This window comes from Pelophylax lessonae (genome assembly GCF_965119305.1).
Source record: "Pelophylax lessonae genome assembly, chromosome: 4".
NCBI lineage: Eukaryota > Metazoa > Chordata > Amphibia > Anura > Ranidae > Pelophylax > Pelophylax lessonae.
The window spans coordinates 419,596,923-419,617,873 of record NC_138771.1 but is presented as its reverse complement, the minus strand read 5'-3'; the positions used below and the strand labels follow the sequence as shown (position 1 = coordinate 419,617,873).

At 43.3% G+C, this 20,951-nt stretch overlaps 1 long non-coding RNA gene across 1 annotated transcript in view; it reads left to right on the top strand.

Annotated features, from left to right (window-relative positions):
* The first annotated feature begins 270 nt into the window (after positions 1-270).
* Positions 271-20,951, top strand: part of LOC309555271 — a 610,536-nt gene continuing 589,855 nt past the window's right edge. The window contains exon 1 of the long non-coding RNA XR_014225257.1: positions 271-436. This is a non-coding gene — a long non-coding RNA (uncharacterized lncRNA). The remainder of the gene's footprint in view (positions 437-20,951) is intronic.

Below are 20,951 nucleotides of genomic sequence, written 5' to 3'. Positions count from 1 at the left end.
TTAGCAGATCTGCTGGCAGATCGGTTTCTCTCAACCACTTGCCGTAAGTGATACCCGGGTGATACCGCTCCATTCGGCATCCACTCAATACTGCTCTGTCTCTCACCTGGTCCATCTCCCAGCCACCTGATACCGATCCGTCTCTCACCCACTTGCCATAAGTGACACCTGGGTGATACTGCTCTGAACAAATCCGAAAACATGAAACAAATGCCGAAAATTAATCATTATAACATAACGATTATGATATAACAAAATGATTAACGGGCGGCACATTGGTGTAGTGGTTAGCACTTTCACCTAGCAGCAAGAGGGTCGCTGGTTCGAATCCCAACCACAACACTACCTGCCTGGAGTTTGCATGTTCTCCCTGTGCCTGCGTGGGTTTCCTCCGGGCACTCCGGTTTCCTCCCACACTTCAAAGACATGCTGGTAGGTTAATTGGATCCTGTATATAAAAAAAAAAAAAAATTGGCCCTACTGTGTATGTATGTGAGTTAGGGACCTTAGATTGTAAGCTCTTTGAGGGCAGGGACTGATGTGAATGTGCAATGTATATGTAAAGCGCTGCGTAAATTGACAGCGCTATACAAGTACCTGAAATAAATAAAAAAAATAAATAAATTAACCTAAAGTGGACCTTCACCCAACACTTTGTTTCAACCTTTTTAGGCAAAAATGTCCTTTCGATGCATGTCAGTCGCCTTAGGAGAATGACATGCACACTGCTCACTATGCCTCTCGGGATATGCATGTTACCTATCCCAGGAGGCATAGCCTTCTATTAAGAAAAAGAGTAGGGGCGGGCCTATCAGTGCATTATTGGATGGCACGTCCACTGAACCAGAAGGAGATGTTGATATCAGAAGAAACATGGTGGCCCAGGACAGAGCTGTGGCTGGGCATGAGAGGATCTCAGTGGGACAATGCTGGATCTGCTGGATGGATGAGTATCTGAAATGTGCATATATCAAGTAAGCGGGAGTGAAAAAAAAACCAGGGTGAAGGATCATTGCAGGTCTACTTTACCAAATGAATCTGAAGCTAAACAAATGTTTAGTTGTGCACATTTCTATTTAGTTCACTTTTAATATTGACCCTAAAATCCTGACTGCATTATGTGCATTTCACTAAATTAAGCAGCCTACTATTCTTTGTAACTAAAGCACACCAACACTGCAAAAGAAAACATTCCTTCCACCTACTGTTAAGTTAGATGTCATGTTGACTTTTCTGGTTGCCAATTATTCTGCAATGAGAATAGTAGAGTTGGAGATGTACAATTCTCAAAAAGAATGCATGCTGTTTGAATGCAAATATGCATGTGTAGCAAGGTTTCCAGACCTGTGGCCAGATGTGGGTCTGCCATCAGTACCGGTACTCTCTCCAGCCCATGTGAGCTGTGACCCTGGGTGTGATAACTGAAGCAGCGACAACTCCGGCATCTTTGTTTGTGGTTTTTATTTGATTTAAAGGGGATGGGAGAAGGGAATGAGTGGGATACTCCTTGAGGCTTGAACTAAATACATGTGGGACTTTACTCCTGAAAAATGCCCGTTGGCGCTCCCTTGACGCCAGCTGGCGCCGGCCAACGCTCACTAATGCTGTGAATATCCTGTAGAACACAGAAGTGCTGAATCCTCGACTATTAGTCCAGAAGATCCAGGACTGAAAACTGTAGAACTCCTAACACTGTTTTGCTGTAGAAATCACTGAACACTGTCCCCCCGCTTTGACCAACTTGAGGTAGTATGAAGTAGAACTCTGTATAGCTGTACTTGCAACTGACACACTCTGTACAGTTCAGCGCCCAACTGCAGGTGCCCCCTTTACTGGAACTCTTCAGGGTCACTGACTAAGTACCCCCTCTGTAGCTTCAGGGTCCTCAACCTAGGTACCCCCTTTACAACTAGCTGGCACTGGATCCCAGAACCTCTTCTGGAGTGGTCCCCTCTAACTTCAGGCAGACCCCCAGGGGCAATTCTCAGTACTCACGACCTGTGTAGGCTTTCCTGGGACTGGACTCCTCTCTCTCTCTGCAGGCTCTCGGGACACCGGATCCCCTCAGCTCACTCTGGACTCTCAGGCGACACCCTGAAACATCCACCTTCCTCAGACAGGAGAAGAGACAGCCGCACTCATTGTGTCATGTGCCACCCCCAAACTTATACCCACTCCCAGAATCCTTTGCAGCACAATCTGCCTCCTGGGGTAGTTTCAAGCCTGGATGTGTCCCCTGATTGGGTTTCCACCACCGCCCTATAAGAAGCCTCTCACAGGAGCCAGTGGGGAGACTCCCCCTTCAGCAGGCACATCTGGAAGTCCTGACACCCTACCTAACAAATCACAGCCCTGCTGTTAGGCAGACAAGGCCCACTATATATTTACCTAGCACCTACCTGTAGGGTACTACACATGTGTATGTGCTCGTTAGTGCAACAAGTTTAAGAAAGAATATTTTGAAGAAAAATATTCCTAATGCAGACATTCCTGGAAATGGCTGGTAGGTAAGTGGGTGCTGCAGCTGGGGGGGGGGGGGGGGGAGCCCGAGGACAACACAGAACAAAATATATAATACATTATAGAACTGGTGTAGTGGTCTAAAAATTATAGACAGTGCTAGATGACTTATGTTAAGTGCTAGATAACTTACAGTATGTCACCCAACCCCCCCACCCCCACCTTATTTTCCCCAACTTCCTACATTCTTGGGAATGACCTGGTGTAATGTCCTAGCCCATCCCCCTGGCTGAAATCATCCACACACTTGTTTACTATGGCTTAATTGATCTTCATTAGCTTGTTATTATTTAGACTGGAACATCTTTTCAGTCTTGTTGTGTGTTACCCTTTTATCAGTGATTTTACATTTGTTTATGGTGGTTTGTATTTAAGTCCTCCCTGTTGACTATTATGCTGACAACATGTTGCACTGTTTTGTATTTGCATATAATACTCCCTAATAAACATTTTATCTTATAATAATTTTATCTAATAAATTATTTTACCTGTTAAAAAAATAAAATGTAGGTTACAAAAAAAAATAAAAATATTTGTTCAACCTAGGATACAGTATATAACTGAAAGTAAATATTAATAAAGAAAAAAAAAAAAACAACTTGTATAGTAAAAAGCATCAAAGAAGTCCATATAGACAATAACCCCACAGTGATCACACACAGCGATAAATATCCTCTTTACACTCTTTGTGCACTTATAAATACATTCAGGTCCATAAATATTGGGACAGCGACACAATTCTAATCTTTTTGGCTCTATGCACCACCAAATACAAACTGTTATAATTCCTACACCTTTCACCTGATTTGGATGTAAATACCCTCAAATTAAAGCTGAAAGTCTGCAGTTAAAGCACATCTTGTTTGTTTCATTTCAAATCCATTGTGGTGGTGTATTGAGCTAAAAAGATTAGAATTGTGTTGATGTCCCAATATTTATGGACCTGACTGTACATTTCAGATTCTTCAATGTAAAAAATATTCTTCTCTGTGCAAACCTCCACCAACAAATGCTCTAAAGAATAAACCCTCACCTTCACAGTTGGACCCTTATATCATAAGGAGGTTATAAGCGCGTGTATAGTATGGAATATCCTGTACACCGGCATAAATCCACTGACCCATTCGCACTCATCCCCACAGGATGTATGTATTCTTAAACAGAAACATACGCCATAGTGCCCTCAATTGTGAACATTAAAATACACTATATTGTCAAAAGTATTGGGACACTTGCCTTTACACGCACATGAACTTTAATGGTATCCCAGTCTTTAGTCTGTAGGGTTCAATATTGAGTTGGAGCTATAACAGATTCAACTCTTCTGGGAAGGCTGCCCACATGGTTTAGGAGTGCATCCATGAGAATGTTTGACCATTCTTCCAGAAGCACATTTGTGAGGTCAGGCACAAGTATAAACCAGTTATTTGTACTTTTTGCAGTGGACCTCATGCAACTTGGATTCTGTGCTTCTTCACTCTTCCCCCAGACTCTGGGACCATGATTTCCAAATGAAATGCAACATTTTCTACAGTCTGTAAATATTTGGGGAGCCATGTCATCTGCTGGTGTTGGTCCACTGTGTTTTATCAAGTCCAAAGTCAGCACAGCCCTCTACCAGGAAATTCTAGAGCACTTCATGCTTCACTCTGCTGACCAGCTTTATGGATATGCTGATTGCATTTTCCAGCAGGACTTGGCACCTGCCCACACTGTCAAAAGTACCAAAACCTGGTTTAATGACCATGGTATCACTGTGCTTGATTGGCCAGCAAACTCACCTGACCTAAACCCCATAGAGAACCTGTGGGGTATTATCAAGAGGAAAATTAAAGACACCAGACCCAACAATGCAGATGAGCTAAAAGCCACTATCAAAGAAACCTGGGCTTCCATAACACCTCAGCAGTGCCACAGGCTGATCGCCTCGCAGCCATGCCACATTGATGCAGTAACTCATGCAAAAGGAGCCCCAACCAGGTATTGAGTGCATACTATACTGTACATGGACATACTTTTCAGTAAGCGGACATTCCTATATTATAAATCCTTTTTTTTTTTTTTTAAATTGGTCTTCTGTATTCAAATTTTCTAAGATACTGAATTTTGGGTTTGTAAGCCATAATCATGAAAATTAAAAGAAAGGAACGCTTGAAATATTTTACTCTATGTATAACGCATCTATATAAAATATAAGAGTTTCACTTTTTAAATTGAATTACTGAAATAAATTAACTTGTTGTTGATATTCTAGTTTTAAGAGATGCAAACAGAGTGCTTGATCTCCAGAGCTGCAGCCTGTTGTGATCTCCCTGCAGCCTGAAATCAGCAGTCTCTGAGAGCTTCTAACATGGTAACATTACAGACCCTCCCACCAGACAGATTGCATCCTGATTGGACTTCCTCAGAGGCAGGTAGTCCTAAGGAGCACCACGCTACATATACACATCCTCCCTAGTGGTTACCATGGAACTTCATGGAATGGTCTGTGACTACCTCACAACCAGCAAGTTTATTGATGGACACTGCTCTTCTGTATTCTTGACAGTAGGGTTACAGAAGTGGCACACGGTCTATGTTTTTTTTTTTTGTACAGCTGTATTATTTATGATTTGTTTGGCATCAGCTTTTTGTAGGTAATTATTGATAATGGCAGAGCAGGATTGCTACCATATTACAAAACAAAAGATATGTCATATGACATCCTCATTACATGCCTGACCAGGGCTGCTGATAGGGGGGGGGGGCCACCAGTCATCCTGTAGGGGGCCTGGGTACACAGGGGGGCCCAAACAGCATGGGGAATTCATGCAGTCAAGTGGAGGGGCAATTACAGAAGAAAGCCCTGTGCTCTCTGCAGCAGCTGAAAGACAGTTTCTCCCCTTCCTGCCAGCTTCCAGCTGCTGCAGGGAGAGACACAGACACATCATTCCTATAATTGCTTCTCTGACATTGATCCCCCTCCTTCTGAGCCCCCCCTCCCCGTGTTCCCCCCTAACACTGTGCCTCACTCCCCCCCTCCCTCCCGCAGCGCTGAAGGCTCCCCTGTCTTGTAAAAAAATAACAAATTGTAAAAAAAAAATAAAACATTGTAATAAATCATTTAAAAGAAAATTGTAAATTAAAATTTTTGTAAACATTTTTAATATTTTTGAAAAAAAATTACAAGTTTTTATTTTAAATGTAAAAAAAAACAAATAAAAAGAGCTAATTCACACAGGTTCTCTGTCATGTTTGTGTCCGCTAATAATGATTTTAGTGTATTTTTAGTGAAAATATTGTCGACCTATTCGGGGGGGCCTGCGAGGTAGGCTGTACTGGGCCCCGTGATTTCTAACAGCAGCCCTGTGCCTGACAAAGGGGTCCTGCGTGGCCCCAAAACATCATTGTTTTTCACTGTGATGTGATTGTTTAATAAATCTTTGGACTCTTTTTGGAAGTTCTTGGTGTGCTGGTAACACATCTTTTGTTTGGTAGACAAGACATCATGTAGCAGTCCCATCATTGTGGCTGCTGTCTCATCAGACAGTAAAGTATTTTTATCCCCTTCAGGTTTGAAATGTAAGGGGGAAGGGGGTGCACATGCGCGGGCTCAGCAGGACGGACATTTCTGCCTGAGCTCCGCACTGACCAGCGATACCCCGTCGCCAGCACCCGTGACCAGTTGCATCCTATCCTGCCCACACCTGCTCCATTGGCTCCTGCAATCACCCACCACCTGATCATGGTCTCGGGAGGCGCAAAATCAAAGCTTAAAAGCCGCAATATCAGGGACGTCCTAGTTCGGGCCTCCTCCAAAATAGCACCACCGCTTATATCCCACGCCAGCTCCAGCTCCTCCAAGACCGCCCGGTTCTCCCAGCTCCAGCCGGATGAAGGTGAATCGGACTCGGATATCCCGCCTACCCAAGGGGTCGGTACGTATGACCCCCTACATCCCGGTCTCCTCCAAAATTTTGAGCTTATTCTCCAGAAGGCCCTGAAGCAAACATCTGACCAAATAACTGATAAGCTCAACAGGGAGATCAGAGAACTGGGCCAACGCACAGCCGAGTTGGAACTTAGAACAGATGACCTTGAGGTGAGTGTTTCCAATAACTCTGAGGAATTGGAAGCCCTCAGAGAGGAGAATCAGACCCTACAATTCCAATTGGGGGACCAGGAAAATAGGGCCAGACACTCTAAAATCAGGATTAGAGGGATACCTGAGACAGTGATGGATCTACAGTCCACTGTCACTGCCCTCTTCCAGGAGCTTTCCCCCTCAATCCCTCTGGAATGCCTGGAAATGAACCGTGTCCACCAGGCCCTGGCCCCGCGCAAACCTGATGGCCCATCCAGAGACATAATAGTGAAATTGCATTACTATAGAACCAAGCAGCAGCTCCTGCAGGCCGCAAGACCTAAGGAATCACTCCACTTTCAAGGTTATGATTACCAACTCTTCACAGATCTCTGCAAAGCTACCATCGTAAAGCGCAGAGAATTTAAACCCCTGCTGCAAACCCTCCAACAGCACTATATTGTTTATTCCTGGGGTTTTCCCTTCTCTGTACGCGTTACCCACCAAGGCCGCAAATACACCTGCAAGACCACGTCTGAACTCCAGCACCTCCTTCAAGATCTCCATTTGCTTTCACCACCATCCACTCCTGCTCCCTTCCCGCAACGCAGATGCTCTGCTTCAAGATGCCCTCTGAAGCCGACCTCCTCCACTTCCACCAACCCGAAGAGTAGTCGCTATGTATCTCCGCTGCCACCCCCAGCTGATTCTATAGACTGAATCTCTGCCTATCGACTGCCTCCTGGACCCCTTGGTCTATCTGCACCCCCAGTTTTTCTGTGCGAGACATTGCCGTCTCACCCTAGCCTACTACTTATCCACTTAGATCCTGTTTTCACGGAACTTGCACCTGTTCTCCAACATTCTCACCAGCAATGCCGAAGCTCTACCGCACTGTGAACTCCCACCTCATTGAATTCCGGACTACCTGGAACTTTCCTTTATTCATTTTTTTCCATTCCCCCCCCCCCTTTCTTTTCTCTTTTCTTTTTTTTTTTAATCTCCATGCCGATGGACCCGATTTCCTCCCCTGGTCACCACCATACATCTTGTCAACTGCTATTTTTTTGGGGCGGTCGTGTCACTGGTCGGAACCCTCCTTTTGGAGGCTTCCTGAGGTGATCTCCTTCCCTTCATGCAGTGGGTCAGCCCCTACACGAACAGAATGTTTTTCTTTAATTTCTTGCTTATGCGAATTCCTTTATTTGTTAAAGTGTCTAGGTTTCCCTCCTCTCCCTCCCCTTTGTGTACTCCCTCCTCTCTGCTACCTCTATCTTCCCCCTCCCTTTCCCCTGTTCGCCGGGGGGCTCCACTGCTCATGCTCTTGCCTCCTCCATTTTGCTGCTTTCTCCCAACCAACCCATGGCCACCCTGAATATTCTGTCTCTTAATGTGCAAGGTCTCAACTCTCCTCAAAAGCGCCGCAAGGCCTTCCGCTCGCTGGCTTCGCTAGATGTGCATGTCGCCTGCTTACAGGAAACTAATTTTTCTTTCTCACATACCCCTAACTTCCTAACTGCCTCCTTTCCTCAGTTCTTCACAGCCTCAGCTACCGTCAAGAAGAGAGGGGTTTTGATCGTCTTCCGCCGCACTACTCCATTTGCGCTCCATTCGTCTATAGCGGACCCTGAAGGTAGGTACCTTATCCTTATTGGCACCTTGCTAGACACACGGAAGTGACCCTAGCCTCATACTACGCACCCAACACCAATCCCGGCTCCTTCCTTACATACTTTCTTCAAGTTGTGGAACAACACAAAAAGGGCACGACCATCCTTTGTAGTGACTCGAACCAAGTCTTATATCCGTAATTGGATAAATCTCCAGCCACAGTTTCTCCATCCCCACACCACCTCACCTGACACCTTCCAACAACTGCTCCACAATCACTCTCTTGTTGACACTTGGCGTGAACACAACCCATCCAAGAGGCAATATACTTTCTACTCCCACCCACATAATACCTTCTCACGTATAGACCATATCCTTGTCCCAGTGGCCACCTCCCCGTCCCTCCTAGCCTCAACAATCGTACCCATTCCCTGATCTGACCACGATGCAGTGGTTTCCTCTTTTGATTCCCTAATCCCTAAACAACACACATTCTCCTGGGTCTTGAATGATACCTTGCTTGCCCATCCCTCTCACAGATTAGAGATAGCAACTGCGATCAAAGACTACATCGCTCACAACAACACCACTGATGTTTCCCCACTCACGATATAGGAAGCGCACAAGACCGTGCTCATTAGCTAGGCTAATGAGGCTACTCTCATTAGCCTAGCATCCAGGCTCAAGAAAGAACACCGCCTCACATATCAAACCTTGGATTCTGCATTTAATCGAGCCCACCACAGCTTCCAAGCTCACCCCACCCCTGAAAATAAGCAAATTTTTGACAAGGCTATACTGGAATTGAATCTCTTCCTTACGGACGCAGCCGAAAAACAACTCAGACTTCCGTCATACATTTTATTCCAAAGCGAATAAACCGGACACTTTTCTCGCTCTCTCCCTACGTAATGTCGCCGTTGCCCACAAACCAATCCATTTGAAAACATCCCCCACGACCCACACTAGCAACCCCGTCAAAATACTGGACACATTCCGACGCCAGCTCTCCAAGCTTTATTCCTCCTCCCAAACCCCGACTGACTCTCAACTCTCTGAATTTTTCTCCGATATTGCCTTACCTATCCTGTCTGATACCCACCGGGAAACCTTGGAAGAGCCTATTTCGGAACTGGAAATTCATACGACGATTAAAAACCCTTAAACTCCACAAGCGACCTGGTCCCGATGGTTTCACCGCTTTCTACTACAAACGCTTCTCCAAACTCCTGACCCCCATGCTTTACAATGCATTCAACTCAAAACTCAAAGGCCATACGTTTAGCCGGGACTCCCTCGAAGCGGCCATCTCTATGATTCCCAAACCACACACGACTCCTGGTCCAATTATCGCCCAATCTCTCTTCTGAATATTGACATCAAAGTGATGGCCAAAATATTGTCTACACGCCTTAACCCAATCATAGGCTCCCTGATCCATAAAGACCAAAACGGCTTCATTCCCTGCTGACAAGCCGGGGACAACGTTCGCAGGGCTATACACCTAACCTATCTCGCACGACGTCATAACATCCCTGCCTGCTTTGTCTCCCTTGACATTAGAAAAGCATTTGACTCCCTCTCCTGGTCCTACTTACAAGCCGTATTACGCAGATGGGGTTTTGGCCCACACTTTCTCTCTTGGATATCGTTGCTCTATTCTTCCCCGTCAGTGTTTGTCCGCTATGCAGGCTTCCGCTCTTCCCCCTTCCCTATTCGGTCTGGCACTAGGCAAGGCTGCCCTTTATCACCCCTCCTCTTTGCACTGGCAATAGAGCCCCTGGCACACAAAATCCACGCCAATCCCGACATTAAAGGACTTGAATTTGGTGGCTTCCACCACAAACTGTCTTTTCGCGGACGACATCCTCTTGTTCCTTACGTCACCTCTCATTTCGGTACCCAACCTTCTCTCTACCCTGTCCCAGTTCGCACACCTTTTCAGGCCTGACTGTTAACCCCGATAAGTCGCGTGCTCTCAATGTTTCTCTGCCCCCTTCTCTCCTTTCACAACTACGTACGGTGCTCCCCTTCTCCTGGGCGCAGCACTCCCTACCCTACTTGGGGATTAAGTTGACGGCAGACCCGCTGGAGCTTTTTTTGGCTAACTTTCCCCCCATTGCTCCATCATCTCACGAACTTGATGACATCTTGGTCCTCCATACCTCTAGCCTGGATGGGACGCATCACTGTCACTAAGATGGCCATTCTGCCTAAAATGCTGTATCTCTTCAGGGTGCTTCTGATTAGTGTCCCCTCTTACTATCTTCGCCAGCTTCAGCGACGCACCTTCACCTACGTCTGGGGCAAGTCTAGACCAAGAATACCCCACAGAACACTCTTTCTCCACAAACTCCGAGGCGGCCTAGGCCTCCCACACTTTACCAAATACTACCAGGTGGCCCAACTGGCCCAGCTGCCCAACTGGCATGCCACTAGCGAAGTCCCCCTTTGGGTATCCCTAGAAACAGTTGAATGCGACCCTCTCTCTGTTGCTAACTTATTATGGCTTACGCCCTCTGACCGCAGGTCCATCTCTAATCCCATCATGTGCCACTCCCTACGCCTCTGGGACGCCCTAAAATTCTAAATCAAACTACAATCACCCCACAACCCGCTGCTCTTTTTTCTGCACAACCAATCCTTTCCCCCATCCGGGGATCCCCCTCGTCCTTCCGTAACTGGACGTCAGCTGGTCTACTTCGAGCACACTCTTTGATAGCATCCAACACTATTAAACCTTTCTCCACGCTTTGTGAGTCCCACCACCTGCGGAGCTCTGAAATTTTCCGTTATCTCCAACTGAAACACTTTTACGCCAAATGCATCCGCACCGACTCTTCTCTGCCCACCATGACTGCTTTCGAACATACCTGTCACCGTGACCCACACACCCAGGGCCTCATTTCCCAGCTGTACTCCAGACTCACGGACTCCCCTGACCACACCCCTCCCACTTATACTGCTAAATGGGAACAAGATCTGGGGTCCTCTTTAGATATTGAGGACTGGGCTAAGATCTGGCACACGACAAAAGCGGCCTCCCAAAATATAGTTGCCTTGGAAACCAACTACAAAGTGCTGATGCGGTGGTACTTAGTACCCTCGCGTATTGCGAAATACCTACCCTCCCAACCTGCCACATGCTTCCGAGGCTGCCTGGAGGCAGGCATACACATGCACATCTGGTGGACTTGCCCAATAGTAAAAACCTTCTGGCAAGCTGTCTTCCAAATCCTCTCGACCTTGATGGCTGAATCAATCACACCTGACCCCCTCTTGGCTTTACTCAATGTGAAGCCGAACCCTGTTTCTAAATCTAGGCACAAACTATTGCTACAAGTCACCACGGCAGCCAAACAAACAATTGCAAGAGCATGGGAGTCCCCGCACCTCTCCTTGCCTGAGGTCAAGCAGCGGGTTACCACCGCCATGATTCACGCCAAAATTGAGGCTGTTTTCTTAGATAAAATAGACAAATTCGACAGACTCTGGAAACCTTGGGTTGACAATTTCCTTCCCTCCAACTTCGACAACTCCCTCCTGCTGCCCTGATACCAATCTGAGGCTTACCAGTTACTACTTCCTGTTCACTGACCCCCCCCCCCCGACAAACCTTCCTTCTTTCCCCCTTCCCCCTCTTTCTATGCTCTACCTCCCCCTCTGTCCCCCCCCCCCTTCCCTGCTCCACCTCTCCAAATATTTTTGTTCTGGCACCAACAACACACCTGTTAGAGCCTGTCCAGAACTTCAGAGTGCACCTCACAGGCCCCCTGGTTTAGCCTGCTTTTACTGGTTTTACTTATTGTAACCGCTTTTTCCCCCGTCTAGTTGGATAACCATGTGGATTACCACACCCATCTATCCCTTCTCACGTGTTACTGAGCTATTGGGCTTTGTTCGCCCTTGCTTTGCCTGCTGCTTGGCCACGCCTCCCCACTTGGGCACAGAGTGTTCCCTTTATGGGGTGCCTGTGGGTTGGCTAAGCCAGTCATAGATCTCTAGCCACAGCCCCCTGGTTGCCTCTTATCCACCTACTCCTAAGTTTGATTCATGGTTATTGTAGCCGTTATTCTGTTAGCGCATATGTATTGTACTCATCTTGTCACTCTGTTTACCAATTGTTGTTACCTGTTTACTTTGTTCTCCAAAATGTTTAAAACAGAAATGTAAGGAGGAAGTTCTGATGGGTTGCATGCAGAACATAAATCCACATGAAAGCCAGAACTTTCAAGAACTGTTATTCATTTTTCATATTGCATTTAGTCTTTGATTGTTTTTTTTGAGCAACATTCCGGTATATATGTGGCTTCCAAGTGGATTTGTTTTACTAAAGGAGGAATATTTCCAATGCAACTAGTGGAGTAGCGGCAGTGTCCCATGCTTAGCTGTGTATTTGTTGATATACCATACATATACTGCTTTTCTCTGAACATATAGAAAATTGAAGCCCTATGTATACATATAGTACAAAAGAAGAGATAATAAATAAAAATATATATTACCAATACTTTTTTTTCCTTTCTTTATAAGCAATCACATATCTGTTTTCAGCTGCATAAGGAGCTTATAGAGATGGGGGAAGAGAAACAGCAGCACAGTGACCTTCCCAGTAAATCGATGTGCGGGGTGAAGGGTGCGTCAGCACAGCACAAGCCTGATCCTCGGAGGAGAGCAGGCTAAGTTCTCAGCACAGCTAGAAAGTGGACCACGCTTTGCCCGCTGGTGCATGCACGAACTTTGAAATAGGAGAGCAAGGGGACTGGCAGGAACACCAGCTATTTCACACAAAGGAAACAATAGTAAGAGAACAGGATCTTTTCTTAAAAGTACATGGTACAACAGAGACATCAGGAATATGAAATGTTGGGGTAACATTCTTTATGAAAAACTTTCTTCCATGTTGAATAGAGTAAGGGAGAATTCTAACCCCTGTCAGAGTTTGCATCCCATTTGGGAGATATCCCTTTTCTTCTTGTTAAACAGCCAAAACAGGAAGTGAGAGGAAATCTCTCTAAAGTGAGGAAATTCCTGGTTGTCATTACAGCAAACAGAATTAGTGTTCCCATTTGAAGATTTCCCCTGTATTCTTGTCCTGTTGTCAACCCAAAATTTAGCAGGTTTTCAGTTTCACTTTTGGTGATATTAAACAGGAGGGCTGAATTTTGCTAATTGAAGCACAGACAACAATAAAAACCTGACAGGTATATCAATTTCTCTTCATTCGATCCAAAACTGAAAATAATACCTTTAGGGCCCTTTCACACTTGTGCAGCCTGAAAGTCGTGCGATTTTTCTGAGACTTGAAGCAATGCCTGTGTAATCTTGAGGTCTATGGACCTCAAGTCGCATCAAAGTCGGACCAAAGTAGTGCAGGGACTACCTTGAAGTCGCACAGATATGAATGGTACTCATTGGAAATCATGGGGTCTGACTTGTCATGAGACTTTGTTGTCCCAAGTTGCAGGACAAATCGCACAACTTTGAAAGGGACCTTTGTCTCGATTCACACCTATGTATGTTGCTTTTGAGCCTTTCTGTAGTGCTTTTTGCTGTGCTTTCCACGTATTTTATGCAATTTTGTCACTATTTTACTGCGATTTAGGTTTTGCATTTTTGATGCTTTTTTTTATTTTTTTGTAAAATTTGTTGTTGGGTTAGATAAAAAGAATGGAAAATGCAGATTGCGGCAAAATCACGGTAAAAATGCACTACATGCTTTTCTGCAGCTTCTTTGTTGGAAGTCTTTTGAACCAAAAAAGCAAAAAAAGCACCATTTTGCATTAAAAAAAGTCCCTGACCCTTTCCAAAAATGCAGAGGCACAAAACTGCAATGACGTGAACGTGTCCCAAAGGAATCCCTGTTAAAGAAATGCCCTGCATTTCTGCAAAAAGCATGAAAAAATGCATCAGTGTAAATGGAGCCTTAAGGCCCGTACACACTTGATGGAAATCTAACAAAATATCCTCCGATTTTTCTCTCTCTTGCTCAGCATTCATAACAGTTTTTAGTTGACAGTGCATAAATGTTCACGAAATTTCTCGTCCGATTTTTTTTTTTTTTTTTGGGACATTTGTTTCTAGACTTCCGGCTTGTCAGCAACTTCAGATCATGCGCGGTCTTTTGTATCCGATTTTCCACGGACGTACTGCATACACGTTAAACGAAAATTGGTCATCTGGGGACGGACGATAAAAATTTTGGCGTTTGTCCCTCCGTTTTTTTTCGTTGAAAATGTCGGCATCGGCTGCTGAAAATTGTGTACACACTAGCCGAAAATCATACGATTTTACTTTGGACGTGAATTTTCGGCAGATTTTCTACTAGTGTGTACCCCACTTTAGGTATACTTTACCATTATGATTGGTATAAGCTACAATAAAAGACTTATTTCTGTAGCAATATTTTCAGGCATTGGGCCTGACATGGGTCTCCCATGGTCACCGGTAACACCAACAGCACATTTAAGCTGATTGCCAGAGTGTGAGATCTGAGTCAAAGAACAGACCGACATCTTTGGTTTGTTTTGTTTATTTTATATGGGGATGGGAGAAGGGAATGAGTGGGATACTCCTCTGGCTCAACTAGGTACAAATTGGGACACTTGAGAAAAAATGTCTTTTAGCGCTGACTTGACGGCGGCTGGATTTTGTTCAACCCTTGTGACAGCAATAAAGTGATTACAAAAAAAAGTGTAAAAAGAAATGTTTTTTTAATAAAATAAATAATAAAAAAAAAGTTAAAGTGCCCCTGTCCCACTGTGCTTACGCGCAAATGCGAACGCATACGTTACTCCCGCATGCAAATGTACACGGTGATCGCACCACACATGAGGCTTTGTCGCAAACAGAGTGAGAGCAATAAGTCTAGCATCAGCCCTCCGTGCAAATCTATACTGGTAACCTGTAAAGGCGTTTAAACCATTGCCTATGGAAAATTTTAAGCACCGCAGTGTGCCGTCATTCCACGGGAGATGCAATGTTAAAGCATGACATGTTGGGTATCTATTTACTCGGTGTTAACAACATCTTTCACATTATATGAAAAAAATTGGGATAACTTAACTGCTTTGTTTTTTTCGAATTTATTAAAGTGTTTTTTTTTTTTTTTTTTTTCAAAAACATTGCGTTTTAGAAAAGCCAATGTGCAAATACTGTGTGACATAAAAAAATTGCAACACACGCCATTTTATTCTATAGGGTCTCTGCTAAAAAAAAAAAAAAAATTATAATATATATATAATCTTTGGGGGTTCTAAGGAGATTTTTACATGTAGGAGCAAAGTATGAGAATAGGCTTGGGAAGGAGGTGGTTAAATAACAAGTGGTATCCTAAAAGGGAAAATTAAGGAGTTAAAATAAAACTGCAGCCAAAATTTCTTTAGTTTTGGTTGGCACAAGAAAGGATTGTAACCTCTTTTTCACTTTCTATGAGCTCAACAAACCGCAAGCAGGAGACATCCCCCCAATGCAGTTACAGACAGCAATTAAAATCAAACGACTGGCAAGGCTTCGACTCTTTCCCCACTCAATCAAAAACTATTTAAAAATAAATAAATAAATAAAAAAAAACAATTTTGGCTGGAGTTCCACTTTAAATAAAGCAGTCAAATAAGATTTTTATTTTATTATAAATAAGTTGAAGTATGAATTACAAATAAAATAAAGTGGCACCAAACATATTTGAGAATTTAAGTATTAATGCGCACAGTGCAGCATACATGCCCGTCATAATCACTTTTACAGTCCATTTCCTACCATTATTTGCAGACTTGATTATGAAAATCCAATCAAGTTGTGAATATATATTTTTAGTATACTTTCAAAGCAAAGAAATTACTGCAAGGACAAGTGATTATCTTAATGACAGTTGTTCGGTACCAAAAAGGCTCTGTTAATGTGATAACTGGCACATGTCCCAAATATAAAGTATTTCCTTTTTTTTTTTTTTTTTTTTTTTTTTTTAACGGTTATTGATTACGGACAAAAGAGCCTCCTGTGACGGTAATTTCATCTAGCAGAAAGGTAGTCGTGTATTAGTTTTATGGATTTTGTACTTATAATTCCAGGTAATGCTGGTCTCGTCTCTAGCCCTTAAAAAAGATTCCATGCTGATATGTCAGCTGAGGCTCAGTATCACTGTGGGCAAATCATATACAGTATATTACATTCAAATGTACAACCAGCTCTACTGCATGTTGGTGAGCTGAACAGCCACTTCTACTGGAAAAGTGACAAGCTGAAACATGAATAATCGCATGTATTATGAGTTATATCATGATTATGGGATAATGTTACTATAAATGTAAATATTGTTTGTTGTTTTTTGGATACCTGTTCTAATAGCATTGATTTACTAGCTGGAAATGCCTGACATTCACATCAGAGGTGGCGCAGGGCTTTATCCGGTGGCTGGGTACCATTGTGACGGACACTGGGGCGCATAACCGGGACAGGGGATGGGCAATATGCTCCTCTCTGTGGTCCCGACTGACCCGGTAACCAGTGCTGGGTTGAGATGGTGTTGCTTAGTGACCGGCGCGTTGCCGCATTGCTTCCTGTTGTGCGGTTCATGCTGATCCTATTTGCATACACTAAGATGTAAGATGACGCCCGCACCAGAAGTGACGAGATGGGGCCGACGCTTATGGCCCTGTCATTTCTGGTGGGACCAGCCAAATAGGTCTCCGGCGGCAGAGGAAGCCGGACACGGCTCCCTGCTATTTACGGGTGGCGAGGCTTGGATTGACTTCCTCCTCTCCTTCTTGGCAGACTATGAGTTTGATTGTCTCTCTTCAGGTATGACATTTTTTTTTTTTTTTTGTGGCCTGGTGAAGTGTTGGTAGATGTGGATATATGAGGGTTGGGGGAACATATATGGCCTTTGATATGTTGGTAACATATGTTGAGGATAGTGCTGATATGAGTGTCTGAGAAAGGGCTGGACAAGTGTTGGACTTAGAAGCCAACATGGGTGTATGGCCCCTAAATGAGACATAGGTGATTGGAAGAGTGGCCGGACATGTGAATGGTACACATACTCTGTTTCTCTCCCCCCTCTCTTCTCCCTCTATCATTATCATGGCAACCAATACTATAATGTGGTACACATTTTTTGTTTATAGAGTGAACACACACACACACAGTCTCTACTTTGCCGTCACTCCTGCCCGTCTGGGAGTCACGGACGCGGTCTGGTACCCATCAAGGGTCCATCCCCTTCGGTGTACTTTTGTCCGCCGCTGGGGGTTTATGACCATCTGATATGCATCATTGTGCACGGTGAGATGTTTGGGGCGTCTGGCATTTCCAGTGAATGGTGTAATGGCTGAGCTTATCATACTATTGAAATACATTCTAAAGGATGTGAAAATATTGTTAGAGTACATAGACAAAAAGTGTTATTATTATGGTGTTTTTTTCTCTTTTTCTTTATAAGCCTGTGGAAACTGTTTTATACGGTCCCTGAGGAAGCATTCCAATGAGCAGAACGCTCTGCGAAATGCATTGGACTGATTGACTATGTATTTACATTGAATGCTGCATATCTATATGGTTGTACAATGATTTTATTGATACTTTTGATATACCATTGTTTTATTAATTTGATACCTGAATAAATGCATCATTTTATAGAATGTGCTTTTTCTCTATATGACAAACCTCACAACCTTGAAAGTCCTACGATTTAGGAGTAGAGCATGGAAATCTACTATTGGGGTTACAGGTCCCCAGCATTTTATTATTTCCTGGTCTCTTTTTCCCTTCTTTTTTTCCTGAACAGCCAAATGTCTCCATAAGTAAGAAGTCCCTGCTGAGGTTCCTTGCTCTGAGCCCCGTTACAATAGTTAATATACTCTTTAAGGTGTATGTAAACTCAAAACTTTTTTTCAGTTTTTAAATAAGTACAGAAGGGTTAAAAACCCCCATCAGGTTATTTTATGGTGCCTCTACCCAGCTAGGCTGATTTCCCTCTATTTCCTGTCCTGTGGACGCAATGGACATTGGAAGGAAACTTTTATTCATATTCAAAGTTTAGGAAAGTTCTCATTTTCTGCTCTAGGGACAGCTGTAAAATGCTGGATTTCCCCTCATTTTCTGTCATTAGGGGAAATAAAGAGGGAACATCTCACTAAAGAAGCCACAGAAATGAAAACTTGACAAAAAGGGTCTAATTTTTCACCACTAAATCCAAAATTAAAAAAAAAAATTCCTTTACATACACTGTATTTAAACCTACAACTTTAGGTTTAGCCAAAAGCCAAAGCCGTTTTTTCCCTAAGTTATGGAGTTCTAGAAGGGTAAATTTAGCCTCACTTTATCTTAGAGACCACCGTCAATGGAGCACGAGAAGAGGAGATCTTATATCAGGGGCACTTAACTATTTCCTTAGGGACACTCACGTCAGACTACGTAGCTTCAAGCAAAGGAATCCACAATTGTACAGAAATGCTGCAGCACCTACTTTCAAGTTCAGAAAGCGACTTCGCTTCCTGAACCACTAAGGTGCTTCAACAAACTTACAAAATCATTAGAGGTATAGAGTGATCCAGAATTACAACATGGTTCAAAATAGAACAAATGACACCTTCATTCCCACAAAAAAGCTTTTTATGTATACAGTATATATAAAATGTATTTAAGTATTTATACACACAACCTACAAATTGATAATATAATGGAAAAATCATATATTAAAAAATAAATATTATATAAAATAACACTTTAAATAATAAAATTAAAATAGAATGAACGACAGGACCCTTAGTCTCCATTCACACTAGTACGACTTGGTCAGCCTGACAAGTCATGCACCATCGTCCATAGTGTAGTACAGAAACGGTTCTAATAGGAGTGACACAAGTCGCTCCGACTTAGAAAAAGGGTCCTGTACTACTTCGGTACTTCGGGGTGACCTGGAGCGACTGGCATAGACATTAATTTTATGAAGTCCATGCAAGTCGCGCTGCACGCGACTTCACAGGTCGCCCCCTTGTCGGATCCGACATAGTGTGAACGGGCTCTAAAATATATATTTTGTTGCACAACCTTTAGAGGCTATCACTGCAAACAAGCAATTTCTGTAGCTTTCAATCTGAATTCTGCACCTGCCTTGAAGTAGTCTGGACCACTGTTCTTGAGAAAACATCTCCAACTTACAGAAGGATGCTTTCTCCAGACAGAATTTCATTTCTTTCTATAGATGTTTGATAGGATTTGGGTTAGGGCTCACAGAAGGCCACTTGCTTTGGTTTTAACCATTTCCGGGTGCTTTTATAGCGGTGATCTGTTGGAGGGGGCAGTACATTACACTTTAGAATTCCTTGCTTGTCCTAATATTGCATTGCGTCTTGCACAGATTTAGGGTCTCCTGTGCCAGATTAAGGAAAGCAGCCCCAAAATATAATGGAGTCTTCTCCATGTTTTATGCTAGGTAGGTTATTTACTTTGAATGCTTCATTTTTTCACCTCATGTGACTTTCCAGAAAGCTCCAGTTGTGTCATCTGTCCAAAGGACATCCTCCCAGATGCCTTGTTGTTTGTCTATGCGTTTTAGAAAATTCTAGTCTGTTTTCTTATGTTTTTCTTTTGGAAGTGGATTCATCCATGGTCTTCTTCCTTTGAGCCCATGGTACAATCAGACACTGATATACATGCTGAACCTTGGAGTTTAGCATGTACAGTACAGTAAACCCCCGCTCCATCGCGGTTCAGTTTTTGCGGTCCCGGTATATTGCGGTTATGTTTTGTAATGTTATTTTACTATACAAATCATTAAAAATGAAATATTTTTGTGTTTTCCATAGCTCTTGCTATGTCTCTCAGTATCTTTTATGTGTTTAAATGAGTTTCTATTGTTTTAAAAGTGTGTTTAAAGACCTTAAAATGCTTTTACACGTACAGTGACAGTAAAAAAAACATGCCTACAATGCATTTTAATAGGGTTTTTCTATTTCGCTGATTTTCACTTTTCGCGGCTGGGTCTGGAACTTAACCCCCGCAATGGAGGGGGGTTTACTGTATATCTGTTTGAAAGTTATGCTCAGCTTTTTGTCTACTATTCATACTATCCTCCTGTTTAATCTGGGGTTGATTTTCCTTTTGCAGTCACATCCAGGGAGGTTGGCTACACTTACAAGGACCCAAAACATTAATAATATTTGCAACCACAGTAACAGCATTATTGAGCTGCTTGAAGATAGTTTTAGAGCCTTTTAACTCTGACATGCTGGGTCTAGAACTTTCTTTCTGATCTCTCAACTTCTTTTTGCACCAAGCCTCATGGTCCTGCAGTACCATGCAATTTGGTGCCTGAAAATGCAATGCACTTGTCAGATGCATTTGGGGTGCCATTAATTGTGATTCAAAAAGTGCCACACTATTAAAAGCAATACACATTACAGGGACATACATGTAAATAAATATTGTGCAAGTACATAAATAATAATGAGAATAGTCCAAAAGGTAAAAGTGATAGTCTCTAAAACAATAAATGTGACATTAAGTAGTCCAAAAAAATAAATAAAATCGGAAAGGGAAAACCCTTTTTCATGTTCAGATAAGTTACTTCAAAAATGCCACGAGTGTTCCACCACCTTATGTGAAATGTAACTCTTACCAGAGCTTGTGGATTTTCTAAATAAAAGAGCCAACTGCACATGAATGGTTATATGGTCCCCACTCCCCACTAGGAAAGGAATGCCTCCTCTGGGTAATCCACTATATCTTCAAAGGTGTCTCATTGATGGACATAAGG